This window comes from Brachyhypopomus gauderio, unplaced genomic scaffold, assembly GCF_052324685.1.
Source record: "Brachyhypopomus gauderio isolate BG-103 unplaced genomic scaffold, BGAUD_0.2 sc125, whole genome shotgun sequence".
NCBI classification, from domain to species: Eukaryota; Metazoa; Chordata; class Actinopteri; order Gymnotiformes; family Hypopomidae; genus Brachyhypopomus; species Brachyhypopomus gauderio.
This window is the reverse complement of record NW_027506946.1, coordinates 450,300-466,445: the sequence shown is the minus strand read 5'-3', so window position 1 is coordinate 466,445 and position 16,146 is coordinate 450,300. Positions and strand designations below refer to the sequence as shown.

The 16,146-nt window shown below is 40.3% G+C and overlaps 1 long non-coding RNA gene across 5 annotated transcripts; it reads right to left on the bottom strand.

Annotated features, from left to right (window-relative positions):
• Positions 1–9,145: 9,145 nt before the first annotated feature.
• On the bottom strand, positions 9,146–14,384 carry LOC143498940 (uncharacterized). Of its 5 annotated transcripts, none has more exons than XR_013126013.1 (6): positions 14,210–14,384; positions 13,093–13,771; positions 12,301–12,380; positions 10,170–12,220; positions 10,030–10,079; positions 9,146–9,934 (listed from the first exon to the last, which is right to left on the bottom strand). It is a non-coding gene; the product is annotated as an uncharacterized LOC143498940 (long non-coding RNA). The 5 variants fall into 5 exon arrangements; XR_013126012.1 differs by having other exon boundaries at positions 10,170–12,380; positions 13,093–13,276; positions 13,680–13,771; XR_013126015.1 differs by having other exon boundaries at positions 10,170–12,380; positions 13,093–13,265; positions 13,680–13,771.
• Positions 14,385–16,146: the final 1,762 nt, after the last annotated feature.

Below are 16,146 nucleotides of genomic sequence, written 5' to 3'. Positions count from 1 at the left end.
ATGTGCCATATTTTGTCAATTGTGATTTATACACCCCAATCAAAATTTGTCCTCCGCTTTTAACCCATCTGTGCAGTTAGAACACACACACACACACACACACTAGTGATTACTAGGGGGCTGTGGATCACATGTGCCCAGAGCGGTGGGCAGCCCTAGCAGGTGCCCGGGGAGCAGTTGGGGTTAGGTGCCTTGCTCAAGGGCACCTCAGTCATGGCCTCAGGTCTGAGAATTGAACCCACGACCCTCCGGTCACAAGACCAGTTCCCTACCACCAGGCCATGACTGACCTGGACAAGTGATGGACAACCTGCTCCACATCTTAACATGGCAGAAGAAGATACAGTACAAATGTGTGATTAAACTATACAGCCAGTGTTTTTATGTGTCACTGGCTCTCCCTTCTCAAAATAAAACCTGTATTTTGGGCATGGTCTGGGGGTGATTCACAGAGGTGTCAACTGGCCATAACTGCTCCTCCAGGTTATGTATTCCATTTTAGGCAATATTTGATACACCCTTGCCAAATCCATGTAGATCAGGTATCACCAAATGGCGGACCGCGGTCCGGATCCGGACCCGAACACCGTCCTGTCCGGACCCAATCACATTCCTGATCAACTGGATACGGACCCAAATGCCAAAAAAATTTTAACGGGAGACTATATTTTAAACCGGAGAATTTATTTTCAGACGAGTGTTACGTTCACCACCCATTTGAGTGTTACGTTCACCCCCCCCCCGCTCAACAACTTTCGTTCGCCACCGCGGACCCGGACCTAAGGTCTGAGCTATCTGCCAAAAATGGACCGCGGAAAGATTTAATTGATTACCCCTGATGTAGATGTTTTGTTCAAGTAACCATTCATTATTGTAATTCAAAAACATTAGATAATCCCTCATTGATTGTGTCCATGAATCACTGATAACACCTTTAAAGTATGTGGAACGGCAGAGTAAGGGTTAATAACCCAGTTTGCAAAAGAGGTTACTGAAAGTATAGATAAAAAGATATAGATTATGTACAGTTGAAATCGTATTGTGAGTTTGCAGGGGTATATTTAATTTAAGCACATGTGCATATGGTTTCATTTTTGTGTGCATAAAGCTTAGAAAGGAAATAAATACAATGCATTTTAAAAGGTATTGTAACGAGTGAGAGCTAAGAGGACACAAATACTGAGGATAGCAGGGTTTAATAGCTGGAGTGTTAACATAGAGGATACGAGGGTAACGAGGCATACTAATTAAAATACAACTATCACAAATCAAGAACTAACAACCAGACAGGATAACTCAGATAACAAAAGACAGAGGATAAAACAAACACAAGAACTCAGAACAAGGTAGATAAACACAGAACCAAGATTACCACCACAGTGACTTCCAAAGAGGGACTGAAACACAGGGAGTACAAGTACCAAACCAATCAAGACAAACTAGAAACACCTGAGCTGAAAGCAAGGAAGGAGGGACAGACAAGACAAGGTGAACAACAGAAGACCTGGGCTGTGTTCGAAATAGACTACTACATACTGGATACTGCATACTGGACTCAGTATATACTGGATACTGCATACTGGTCCTCGTAGTAGTATGCAGTACAGTTTCCAGTATGCGACAAAAGCAAAGCACACTACGGGGTCACGTGAACGTAGCGTTGCATGATGGGATGCAGTACACCACGAAGATAGCTCTGTTCGCGTACTGGAATATTTTGCGGAAGTAGTAGGTCATCCGGGTATGTTTCGCGTACTGGAAATTTTCATTTTGGTCACATACTGCATACGGCATACTGATTTGGGGCTCAATCAGTACGCCAGTAGTATGTAGTAGCAGGGTTGCCAACTTTTGACGTTCGCTTGGAGTGAGATTTTAACCTGGAGCCGGTGGCGAGTGTATTTTGTTGAGCCGGCGGTGGGGGGGGGGGGGGGGGGGGGGGGGTGGCGAACGAAAGTTGGGCAAACACAGATTCACAGATGGACACAGATTCAGTGTTATATCGCCGGTGGATGGCGCCAGAGCTAGCGAACTAGTAACGTATTGAATCATATATGTGGATCTGAGGTAAATAAACTGGATATTTTTTTTCGGCGTGAGATATCGGAAGTGTGGCGTGAGAGCGTGTGAAAACGGTCAAATGCGTGTGTCTCACGCTCAATGCGTGAGAGTTGGCAACCCTGTAGTAGGCTATTTCAAACACAGCCATGGACTGGACTTACTGGGGAACGGATCTAAACAAGGTCACACAGAAGACACGGACTGGACTGACAGCAGGAGAGAACACCGACAGGGGTGTGACAGACAGAGGGAAAGCATAGAAACAGGGCGGGATAAACAGACGAGGAGAACACAGGCACATTGAACAGTACCGGAGTGACAGCTAGAGAGGGGGACGTAGCCCTATGTGACATGTATATTAACCATGCATATTTGCACAGGTTAACATTTAAATAAGTGTAAAATCTTTTTGTCTTATACTGTATATGTGTATGGTGTATAGTGGAAAGATATTTGGTATAGGCTCTCTTGGCTTTATGTGTGGTGTATATGTGCACTGTATGAATATTGGTGCATTTAAGCTATTTTTACTACTTGCCAATTAAACACGGGCATATGATCAAATGGTTTATAATACACTGCTTTTTGTTGGATTCTCATATTTAGAGATACATGCTCAGACGCTGCTTTATGGGAAACATTTGTAGGTAGGCCTACAGTCATTTGAAAAAGTTTGGGCACCCCAATTCATCTTAAGGAGATGAGACAGTTTACAGACAGGAGATCCTGAAATTGGCAGATTGGTGCTCAGAAAATAATTTATCTCTGAACACAAAGAAAACCAAAGAGATAATCGTCGACTTCAGGAAACACAGCACGACCTAGACCCTTTATACATCAACCTAGAACCTTTATACATCAACCTAGCCCCTTTATACATCAACCTAGCCCCTTTATACATTAACCTAGCCCCTTTATACATCAACCTAGCCCCTTTATACATTAACCTAGCCCCTTTATACATCAACCTAGCCCCTTTATACATCAACCTAGCCCCTTTATACATCAACCTAGCCCCTTTATACATTAACCTAGCCCCTTTATACATCAACCTAGCCCCTTTATACATCAACCTAGCCCCTTTATACATTAACCTAGCCCCTTTATACATCAGCCTAGCCCCTTTATACATTAACCTAGCCCCTTTATACATTAACCTAGCCCCTTTATACATCAACCTAGCCCCTTTATACATTAACGGTGAGTATGTGGAGGGTCCACACTTTCCGGTTCCTTGGTGTCCTTATCTCTGCCAACCTAGACTGGAAACACCACAGCAGTCATCAAAAAGGCTCAGCAGAGGCTACACTTTCTGAGAGTCCTCAGAAAACACAAGCTGGACTCCAACCTACTGCTGGTGTTCTACCGCGCCTTCATCGAGAGCCTGCTGACGTACTGCGTCACAGTGTGGTATGGCAGCTGCACCATGGCAGACAGAGAGAGACTCCAGAAAGTAGTTAAAACAGCACAGAAAATAATTGGCTGCCCTCTTCCATCCCTGATGGACATTTATACCTCACGCTGCCTCAAAAAAGCTAAAAACATAATGGAGGACAGCATCCACCCTGGCTTTGATCCGTTTGACTTGTTGCCCTCAGGGAAGAGCTACAGGTGCATCAGAACAAGGACAAACCGATTCAAGAACAGTTTCTTCCCCAAAGCAATCACCACACTGAACTCACACATGCACTGATCCCATAACTGAACCTCCAATCCCATAGACTCTCACCATATAATAAATGCAATAATAATAAGTGCAATAATATGTGGAATATGTGCAATATTACTATTTAACTATTTAACATGCAAATCTTAGTGTTTAAACTAGAACTGGAAATTCTCCACACCTTTATTGTATTTAAATTTAAAAATCTTTATTATTCTATACTGTAAAAATTTTTCTGATACTTTTTATATTCTGTATGTTTGCACTGAAAAAGGTAAGCTTTCAATCTCATTGTACATGTGTATAATGACAATAAAGGCATTCTATTCTATTCTATAATCATTTGTAGTTGTCAATGAGTGCCCGGAGCGGTGAGCAGCCTCTACAGCGCCCGTGGAGCAATTCAGGGTTAGCTGCCTTACCCAAGGGCACTTCAGGGTTAGCTGCCTTACCCAAGGGCACTTCAGGGTTAGGTGCCTTACCCAAGGGCACTTCAGCCCTAGAGGCTGTAGAGCAGGGATGGGCAACTGGCGGCCCGCAAATAGATCAATAATAATTTAATAATTAAAAGAAAAAAAAATATGAGACATGTGGGTAAAATGCTATAATTAAGTATGTTTAGAGACACATTTATGTACCCATGCTTAAACAGCAAAAATGCCCATAGACTTGCTAGGGTTAAGGACATGTTAATGCATTTATATGCAGAAAATAGATGTATGTTGGTGCAATAAACATACAGATCTGAATTCATTGAAAATGTTCTTATTGAGAATAATTTGTAGTGTCTTTCATATCCAATTATTTGAAGTGCGTGGTCATGTGGCCCTCCAATAATAGTGCTGAAAATTTTTTGGCCCTCTTTATCATGGAAGTTGCCCATCCCTGCTGTAGAGGCTGCTCACTGCTCCGGGCACGTGTGCTCACTTCACCTGTGTGTGTACTTAAATGTGTGTTTCACACATTGTGTAAGTTGTGTTTAAAGGTGTGTTTAAATATATTTCATTGTTTTATTATAGGTGTAATTATATTCATTAAAAAGATGCATGTAATTTTATAGAAAATGAATTATTATAATAAAGAAATTAGCATTCATCTGGTCAGTGTCTTGTGTAATTGATACAGTATGGTAAGCAATCAGAACTCTCAGGTGGGTGACAAATTATTACTAAAATAAATTAAACAGTACTTAAACAGTGAATTTATTGCAGTAAATCAGCATTTGGTCACAACACATGTAAACCACATTTAATGTACAAAAATGTACATGAATATATATATACATAACTACAGATAATTACATTACATCCTCTGTTGGGATTTTTGAGATAGATAGCTAGATAGATAGATTTATTTATGTATCCCAGAGGGGAAATCGTGTGTTACAGCAGCGCAATCCATATATAGATATATAGATCAATGGGCTGACCTGGCTAATATTTAAACGGAAATATGTCAGCACCCCGTGTGCATATAGCCTATTCTGAAGTAATTCCATTTTTGTTGAAAAATCCGACACTCTGTGTCCGCTTTTCTCTTTTTTTGACAGACATTTCACTTAACAGGGTGCAGACAATATAGGAACTGCAGATTTTAACTAAATGGAGTTTATTCTTTTTTAATAATCCAGGTTTATTCCGTGGGCTGGACTGAACCCCCTGGCGGGCTGGGTCGCCCCTGGTGTATACCATCACAATCACAGCATCATTACTCTTAACAAGGTCTCGAGGAACATCAAACCAACTGAATAAATTATCGTGAAACTGTCAAGAAAAACTCAAATGTCTCGAATTTTTGCATTCCGAGTCGACAATGTTGCCTGTGGAGAACCCAAACATTCGAATGCCGACACAACTTCTCCAGGTGTGGCTGGAATGTTTAAAATGCACGTTTTACAGCCCTTTAAAGAAGTTATTCATGTTTAAGCAACTGCTTTGACGACAGAAATGCTTAGATACAATTTACAAAACATGATACACTCACCCATCACCAAGTCTCTAAAAGACATGTGATTGATTATAATGTTGTATTTACCTGTTCCGGGATTCTCAGGGGGACTGGCGGCCCATCCAGCTCCTCCTCTTATAGTGGCCGAAGGGCCCTCGGCCTACTGAAGGAGGGGAGGGGGGTTACAGTTCCTGGGAATACCTGAGGACGGAGTTGTATGCAACAAATGGACATATTAATTATTATTCTTGTCATGTTATGTTACTGCAGTAATGTATGTATGTCATGTTTGTGTTTGTAGGTAACCCCTGCTAGTAGTAGTGGTGTGTCCCAGCTTAATTAAGGGGAGGAGCTACTAGTATAAGAGGCCTTCCTCTCAGAGGCTAAGGAGGTTGAGGTTGGTTGGTTAATGTTGGTTGTTTGATATTGGATGTTATTGTGTTGAGCCCAAGAAACTTAGGGGCTAGACTGGCTGCTGATTGCCAGCGCTTACTGGAGGTACTGCTTATAAGCCTTTGTGGGCTTGAGTACTTTTTATGTTTGTTTTCCTTTTATACAGTTTTTCTTTTCGTTTACTAGTATTGGTGATTTACTCCTTTGCTGGAATACACAATTAAAACACCTGGATTGGGAACTCCAATGTCTGTATTCACCTCACTCTCTGTAGTGAACCCACCTCCATATTCACCCACTCGTAGTACCACGCTCACAGTATGGTTTCAATGGGTGTTCATAATGTGACCGGACTGTGTATATTATTTTAATCTTTTCTCTTTGTTTTTGCCCAATCCAGAAGCTAACACCAATTGATGAGCTGATGAGGCCTGCTTTCCTGCACAAGAGAACACAGATGCTGGAAGATGATGTGAGAGAGACCCAGCATATTGCACGTCTAAGGGTACATGTGGAGAGGATGATTAGACGAATTAAAGAAAACAAACTATTTGACACTGTAATACCACTCTCCATCACAGGAAGTATCAATCAAATTGTTTACTGTGGCATGTCTTCTCTCCAGCTACCAGAATGGTCCTCTTGTCAAGAAATGGGCCTCGGATGGTGGAAAGGGCTGTATGAGTACAGAATATATAACATTTGCTCTTTCCCAAGAATACTTTTTACATTCATGTACAGGGCTTTTTGTTATTATTTTAGAAATGTTACAGAATTTCTCCTGATGTTTCCCTGCTGCAATTAAGGCTTTCATGATTTGAGGTAGGTTTACTAAATAAGGAAAAACAGCAGGGCAATGGTACTCCAGGGGGGTATTCCACGAAGCGAGCTAACTCAGTAAGCCGGGCTTTTAAAGACAAGCCTGGCTCATTTTGCTCAAATTCGGTTCCACAAAAGAGGCTAGACTTGAGCCTCGCTCAGTTACTACAGCAACATATACGTTTGAACTAACCTGCTCCGTACCAGGCTAGAGTTGAGGCTTAGCTTAGCCGGACCGCTTCTATTGGCTGAGCAGCGTGATGTCAGTCTCGCCATCCGGGAAACTGAATTGAGGAACAAGGTTCCGCTGCAGTTCTATCCATTAAATGGCTGTGGATGTAGCATATATTATAGCATCTTTATACATTTAATTGAGTACTGTAATTATTAGTTTGGAATGATTGCAGGTTATTATTATCAAAATTTAATAATTATATTTCAAAATGCAATTTATATTTCGATCTTAAGAGTACATATTCAATGTTATTCAGTGAGGTTTCTGCACATTTTAATGTATTGGTTTAATCTTCACAAATTCAGGTCAGTGTAAAATGGAATACAGTGTCTAATCGCAGTTATGGTGCAGAAACATACATTAGCATAAACTCTATATCACAAAAAATACAATTCTTTGTACCTGAGTATTAATAATTATTAATACTGAGTAATTTAGGTGAAGATACTTTTAGGTATATATTTATCCCCATACTTCCTCTTTTGTGTTCAAATTACAAGCAAATCATATCACTTTGCAATTTACATATGTTCAGTATAAATAATGTAAATGTGTGGTTAACTTAATGGTGCAAAAAGGAAATGGATACAGACAACTACCTTACCAAGATTTTCATACAGGTGATACAAATAATCCAAAATGTAAGCTATAAAAAGAGCAGCTAACAGTGAAGGCTGAAGGCTGATTGACCACGGCATGTCCATTTGTAGAGAATCCAGTAGATGAGGGAGCGTGTGTAGTGCACAGAGCATTCATGCTACCAGCTCCAAGGTCAATCCAGGACAGGACAGATCCACTGGGCTTTCCGGATGACTACTTATTTGAGCACTACAGGTCAGGGGCGCAGATGGCACTGGGGACGGGGGGGACATGTCCCCTCCAGATTTATATTGACCCCATCCGAAATCTAGCATCTACAAGCATAAACGCATATATTGTACAGCTTGGTCCCCCTCACTTCAGAATTTCCATCTGCGCCGATGCTACAGGTTCAGAAGACACAGTATTATATATCTTTGTAAATTACCGGGGCCATATATTGAGAAGACCACTAGACGTAGTAAATCTCTTACCAAACCCCAAACAGTCTGTATCGCTTTGTGCTTCTTTGCCAGTCGTGCATTTCTGTACAGCTTTGGGGATGCATAACATCTTAGTAAGGCAACGTTCTGCAGCGAAATTCGAAAGGTTTACCTTGCGCTTAAGCGCTTCCTTAATATATTCATCAAATTCCCTGGTCACAGAGGCATCCTTCCCATCCTTTTCAGAACAGCTGGCATGTATTCATGAGAAGTAGTGTTGGTTTGATCAGTAACTTGGAGTTAAATTTATATGACTTTAACAGACGCTCTTATCCAGAGCACTTACCAAAGTGCTTTGTATTCATCTTAATCAACTATTTCATGCTAAAATTCCTTCAATTCAAAACGCATTGAATTGTCTAGGATTTCCAAATGTCATTGGTGCTATAGACTGTACTCACATCTGGATAAAGGCTCCATCTGTACCCATGGAGGCAGACTATGTGAACCAAAAAATTATTTCACAGCATCAATGTACAGGTACATGCAAGTTTTGCCTACCCAACAGAAATTGTAAAGCATGTCAGTTCATGGGTTTGAATAACTTTCACCCTTTGTCACTTTTGCCATTGTTCTAGATGGTTTGCACCAGCCAATTTCTATTCTCCAACATTGAGGTAAAATGGCCCGGCTCGCTGCACGATTCCAGGATATTTCGTGCCTCCTCACTGGCACAGAGGTTTGCTAAGGTAAGAATACTCCAACCACACAAAATAGTGCAGATTTGGCCTCAGTGTTTAACTCTACTCCTTATAATCGTAGGTGCTTTTCCTGGCTTACTGCTTGGGGATAGGGGTTACCCCTGCCAACCTTTTCTCCTTACCCCATATGCAGACCCTACAACAGATGCAGAGAGGAGGTTCAATCATGCACATTCAAAGACAAGGGCATGCATTGAGATGGCATTTGGACAGTTAAACAGCAGATTTAACTGCTTGCGCCATCTCAGAGTCACTCCTGAGAGAGCCTGTGACATTAAAGCAGCCTGTGCAGTTTTGCACAATGTGGCAATACTGCAAAAAGAAGAAATGCCAAGAGTGCAGTTGGAGCAATGGGAAGACGACATTTTAATTGCAGACCACATGGATGGTAGAGCTATGAGGGACATGTATGCAAACACTTACTTTAGTTAAGGGAATATTTTGTTTGCATTTGTTCATTAACACTATTAACATAAAACAAGAGGCGTTTTTTTTTTAAAGAGAAATGTATTAATTGTCTTGCTGAGCCTGTGGACAGAAGAAACTTTGATTTACTTATCTTGCAAAAACAAGCATATTAAAGTGAGACCTTTTTGCAAATACTCACATTTTTCTCCATTTTCTTTATTTCAAGCTCCAACTTCCGTATTTTTAGTTTTTTGTACTGCAGATCTGCTTTTTTACATTCTATATCTTAGAGCAAGAACCTTTTGTAGATCTCACTAATCATGGATTCCTTTAAGACTGAAGTATAGTCAAGAATGAGAAGTATTTATTCATGTTGAACTGCATAACTACTCACGTGTTCTCTTGCAGAGGTGTGAGCTCTGAACATGGAGGCCTGAGGGTCTTCTCATGATTTGTGTTGTGTTTAAAGGAAATTGAAGAACAGAGATCACACAGCACATTAACAGACAGATACATAGACACACACGCCTTACAGAACAGGCAGACACTGTGTCCTTTCTGAACAGGCAGAAACTGTGTCCTCATCCTCCTGTACCATCCTGGATGGTCCGGCAATCTCCCCCTGCAAACAACAAATTAAGACACGTAAATGTTAACGGAAATGTTAACGGTCCTCAGGGTTCAGTCATAAGAAATAGGCGGGTTTATGGTACTCACATCATTGTCAAATACAGGAGGGTCCAAAAGAGTCAGCACACCCCCCACCACTGTAAAATTTTAGTCATCAAGTATACAATAATACTACAATGTAGCCTGTAAGAACAAAAATGTAAAATCTGAGAAACAACTAAACCTACCTTTAACATAAGGCTGTGTATCATGAGGACAGACAGGATCAGATGATGTTCCTCCTTCGATTCCCACAATGATGGGGCGTCCGCTGTTTTGCTCTAAAGCAAGGTCTTCTGCAGGAGTGAGGGCTGCTACAGGAGGCCCACCACCAGCAGCAGCAGTAGCAGTTTTCTTTCTGGTTGCTAAAATATTTTATACAGTTATTTAATATGGTGTTTTACTTTTTCCTGCACATTGGACTAATCAACTGTACTTACCATTCTGGAGTACATATTTTTATTTTACCTTGACCTGCTGCCACGTTCTTCTAACCCCGCTCATGTTACTTCTAAATCAGGAAATTATTAACATGCTCACGCATTTAATCTGTCTGCAATATTGTGCCAGGCAGCTTCTCTGGCTTTATTAATACAGGACGTGTTGCCTTTCTTCATAATAACGTCTTTATATTCCTCATAAAGACGTATGAGTAGCTCCTGTTCAGCAGAAGAAAAAAAAGCTGCTCGTTCTTTCAGCTCTTTCGACATTTTCTTGCCTTTTCGAATATCGATTAGTGAGGCTGTGTAAATACTGTGTGCACGCGCATGATCGCCGATTACAAAAGCCGGGCTTGAATTAGCGGGGACAGGTTGAGTCTGGATTTCGTTAGTGGAACGGAACTAGACGGAAGTGAACTGTTTGGCTAACTCAAGCGAGGCTCACTCTAATAAGCGCCGCTTTCATAAGCTCGCTTCGTGGAATAGCCCCCAGGACCAATGTTGGAAACCTGTGGTAAATATTTAAGGGTGCATTTGCATGTTATCCATGTGTTTACTTTTTATGTACACTTCCTGCAGTTTGAACTATGACCACTTACTTTTTGTAAATAGTTACTTCACATCTAATGGGCTTCACTTTTAATGTTTAATATTTAATATAAATGTTTCACTTGTTTGTACTTAAGCTTGAGGAAATGTAAAACTGACAAAGTGAAGGAAAATAAATAATTTTATTTTGAAACAAAGTGCTTGTGATTTGTCTATTGAGTTGTTTTTTTTTTTATATCAGAACTGTGCCATTGACATTCAAATGTTTTTCTATTCTACAGATCCTTATCAGGGTTATAAGAACATTTTTAACAAATACAACAATATATACAAACATACAAACTGAGTTTATAGACATCTGGGCATGTATATGTGAAAAAAGAAATGGTCCACCTTTTGTTTAATGGTGTTAATTACCTGTGCATCTTTCAATATGCGCTGCACCAACATGTCCTCCTCAGCAAAAACAACAAAGTCACACCAGTCCATTCCTGTGATGAGCATCTGCCCCTGGATCTGTCAGTAGTAGTTATGATGACGCTTCAGCTGCAGTGTGCCGTGCTTTGCTTCTAGGTAAGAGCAGTCAACATAACTTTTAACATTGGGGCACTTCACCTCAACAAGGCCGTACTGTGGGTTTTCAGTGGTCATACACAAGACCATCAGGAGAGGAGCCCATCCAAGGTGCATCTGGGTGAACCACAAATCCACAAGGGTAGACGTTGACATTTCTGGTCTGGCTGTATTCTTGAAGAGCAGCTGGCTCCATAGCAATTCCTCTTCTCATAGCAGAGGTTTGATAAGATCCTTTCAGGATCCTGTCAGCCAGTTGCCCCCATTCTCCATTCTCCCATGATGCCATTCTCCACATTCACTTTGCTTTCTGGTTGCGCACTCAACTTTGTGCGCCATTTCCCAGGTCATGGTAAGAGATTTGAGGTGGAGCTGTTCTTTTTCACTGCAAACAAACATGCAGTCTGAAGATGGCAGTCTGTAAACAACCGAAGGAACATCTGGAGGCAGAGGTGCATCATGGCAGGGTGATGTAATCTTTAGCCACTGGCTGCTGGTAAGACAGATGACTACCAGCTTGCACCATTCCAAATGCACTCTCAACCAGTGGATGGTCTTGGGAGATGCCCATCGTAGTTATCAATGGTGCAGTTTGAGGAGGAACATCTCTGTAAACCTCAGACACACGGAGAACAGAGAGGTCTGCCAGATCTCCACACACTGCTTTGTAAAGTGTGCTGTGAAAAAAGTGAAGTTTTAACTTCACTCCTTATCAATTTAGATTTACAAATATTATTAATTTGCTACTCATTCTTACCGCACACCCTCAAAAACACCTCTTTGCTTAGGTCTTGCTGAGAGAACTGCCATTTTATCCACAGGCCCTGGCTTCACACCCTGTTTAAGATACATATCTAATGTAAGTGCTTCTCAACCCTGGTACTGGAAGCCTATGATCTAAACATTTTAGTGTTTTCTCTGCTCCTAACACACCAGATTCAGCTAACTACCTAAGAAGCCAGTCCCTCTTGGGCTAACGTATGTGTGTTAGAACAGGAAACATTTACAGAGCAGAGGATCCTAATGATCAGAGATATATCTACAGAGATCACTATTTATTTATACTCATACTGCTAATGTGCATGGTTGAATAACTCCAACCTGTACTATGGTATTTTATATTCATTTGTATGTTACTGTAATGATGCACACTAAAGTTTGTTTATACAAAACAGTACTTCCGTTAAGGTGAGTAGGTATAATTATTGGCCACTTTAGTTGGCACAATTCTTGTCAGGCCAGCTTTGTAGTTCAACAACTAAAGATCATTCAATTTCTCTGCATAGATTGATTGTCTTCACTCCACTCATCTATGGCCCAGACCACCCCTGAGCAGATATTATATGGGTGGTGGATAACTGTCAGCAGTGCAGTGGTATATGTGCTTTTTATTTATTAAATCAATTACATTTTGCAGTCTTAATATCTGAAATGATGTCTTTGTAATTTAAAATAAGTAGTATATGACTGTATTCTGTGTTTATTGACATTTTTCATAGCACCCTACATTTTTACACAAATGTACAAAGTTTAGAATATTATTACTTACCAAAGTTCTTGGCTTGTGCCATTGCTGCTCACTCTCTGTGCAGCTCAGGACAGGAGGAACAGCAGGAACTCTTAGTTGTGAATAATGTGCAGTTTGATAAAGCAATGCCACCACATGATTGCACAAAGTTGTCCCAGCAACACATGAGCAGGTCTCGAATCATCTAAAGAAATCTGCAAAAATACTAAATGTAGCAAATACAATGAGAAACAGTATCAAGTGCAATTTAATAAAAAAAAAACTGTTTACAAAATAAAATCAGCCAAGAAAGGCTATATAATTAGAATACACTGTCACTAATAGTCTACAGTGTTGCCTAATGTGGCCCTCATTTAACATCAACAATTTACCAGCTTCAATAGTATTTACAATAAAGTAAATCAGGAAACATCTGAACAAATACAGTTTCTGGGGGTTTTGCCTTTTAACATTTACTTTTCCTGACATTAAGTCATACTCACATTGCCAGGTAACAATACTCAAAACATTACTCACGCATTTTCACCAACAAAATGTTTTAGTCCCCATAAACATAAATCTAAAAACAACATTCATAGCATCTATCTTCTAAAGCACTGTCACCCTACACTCGAGCTGTGTGGCTTCTCCGACTTCTTCATCGACCTAAAACAGGTCGCCCTCACACACATCTCTCCTGTCACCTGATCTTTGTTCCACACTAAAATGCAAATAAAAGAACAGACTTAATCACAGTATGTGTTTAATGGTGAAGCGAGATAACTCAGTCCTGAGACAGGTTAAACAGCAGTCTCCGGCGTGGATTCCGTGTTTGTAAACAAAGCACAATATTCGTTGTTTTGTAAACAAACACGCGTCGGCGAACACCGTCGAGTTGCGCTTTGTTTACAAACACAGATTCCGCTGTTTAACCCAGTCATGGCCGGGCTAAACACAGGGATCCGCCGGGTTTATGTTGATCTTGAGTTTAAGCTCTTACGAAGTTTAGTGTTCAGACACGACCAGCTAGCTAACAAACACACACACACACACACACACACACACACACACACACACACACACACACACACACACACACAATGCTAACGCTAACTAATTTACGTTTAGCTGTGTGCTAGCGCTAACACGGAACACTCACCTTCGTAGTTGTCAATATAACTAGATATGTACATCTTGAAATCTTTCTCTTTCTCGCTCGAAGAAGCCGCGGCATGTGTGTCTTGACGATCCGATGAACATCGTTGACCGTCACTCGAGGGAGGTCCTGCAAACAGCGCGTGTAAAACGTCATTGTTGACGTGTCTCTGCAGTCGCGCCCGAGATAACCGGAAATGATACTGCCGGTATATGGGCATGCGGAAGCGTCACGTGCACAGAGCGAATTATATTTTTTTATTGAGCCCTCGGAAAGTCGCGCTTCATTTCCAATGTGGGTCCGCTAGCATAGCAACATAAGCTAACCGCTAACCTTTGCTAACCTAAGCCAAGCTCCCCAGAACGCACTATTCGGCGAAACTGAAGCAGTCGTGGATTATTTTGTTCGTTTTTATTCTGATTGTGGATACTTTTGAACATAAACCGATAACTTTTTATGGAATATATGAGCAATTTTCGGCATTTTCGCCAACCCGGAAGTGAGACCGTACACCCGCTACGACGCGACTCAGTGTACACGTGAGTAAAAATTGATAATTTTTCATAAGCGATATTGTACAAAATATATATTCTAATACTAAACATTAGATTATAGACAGTATTGGAGCTTTTGAGTGCTGGAGTACTCTGTATCGTGTCGGATGCTACCGGAGTTGGCTACGGTAGCTTGGCATAGCCTGTCGGACTATATTGGACATAAATATCATATCATAGGCCTACAGGGTTCCCACGGGTCCTTGAAATCCTTGAAAGTTTGTGAATCTGAAAAAATAAGTTCAAGGCCCTGGAAAGTTTTTGAAAACAGGCATAAAAGACAGCCGTCCTTGACGGTCCTTGAATATTTTAGAGGGTTTGAAATTTCACATGGATGAAGACCGCGGTCACAGAATAATAGGGCACAGTTGGTAAGGAAGTCAATATTTACAAAAGATTGCTATGAAAAAGATTGCCATGATGTTTTAAATTTCTCATCCTTTGTTGAAAAAATATGATCTGATATGAGTTGTTATAAAGATTTAAAGAAAGTCTGCAAAGTGATTCCTTTAACATTTTATATTCAGAGTTGACTGTTTCGATGCCCATGTTAAAAGTGAATGACTGTTGAGTTCAAGTGTAATAACAAGATTATCACTGATGGTATGAGACAAAAGATATAATAGATATTCTTTCAAGAAACATCCTAATAAAAATTATAAAACCACAAAGGCTTGTCAAATGGCTCATGTCTTCTAAAGTAAAAGAGACTCATTTCAAAATAATAAATAAGATATATCCTGTAGCCATGTTTCTTGAAAGAAGAGTTAAACTTGATGTGGATTAATGGACCTTTTTTAAGTCAGAAGATGAATCCCAGGAGCATATGTTTTTCCATCTCAATATTTACAAAGTTTTTGCATGGACACTAGAAACTGGATTAATCTCAAACTTCTTTCTTTTGATACCATTATACTTCAGTTCGAATTTCTCTGATTCCATAAATTCACTACCATAAGTGGAGTGGTTAAAAGGCTGTTCTCTTTATGAATGAATATTATTCTTTATTAAGTAGATTTAAAAACTATGCTAGAATCATCTCACGCCAGATTTCTCTAGAAATCTATAGTTCTAATCTCATTATATGGCTTTGCTCCTCTGTTTTATGTATGTACTGTATGTGTATATGCATATGTGTATTATTTTTATTATTATTATTATTTGTCTACTGTCAACGTGTCATTATTTTGCCAGCACAAGTTCATTTAAAATTACATTGATTCTACAGGGCCTATGCTGACTTTTACTTGGCAAAGTTTGGTCATTCTCCTGTAGAGAAATTTGTTTGTTTGTTCAGCACCGAAAGCAAGTGTTTCCTGTAGGTAGTTGTTGATCCTTCAACAACTATAGCCATTTTACGTGAATGTCGTCATCTCAGATGTGCAT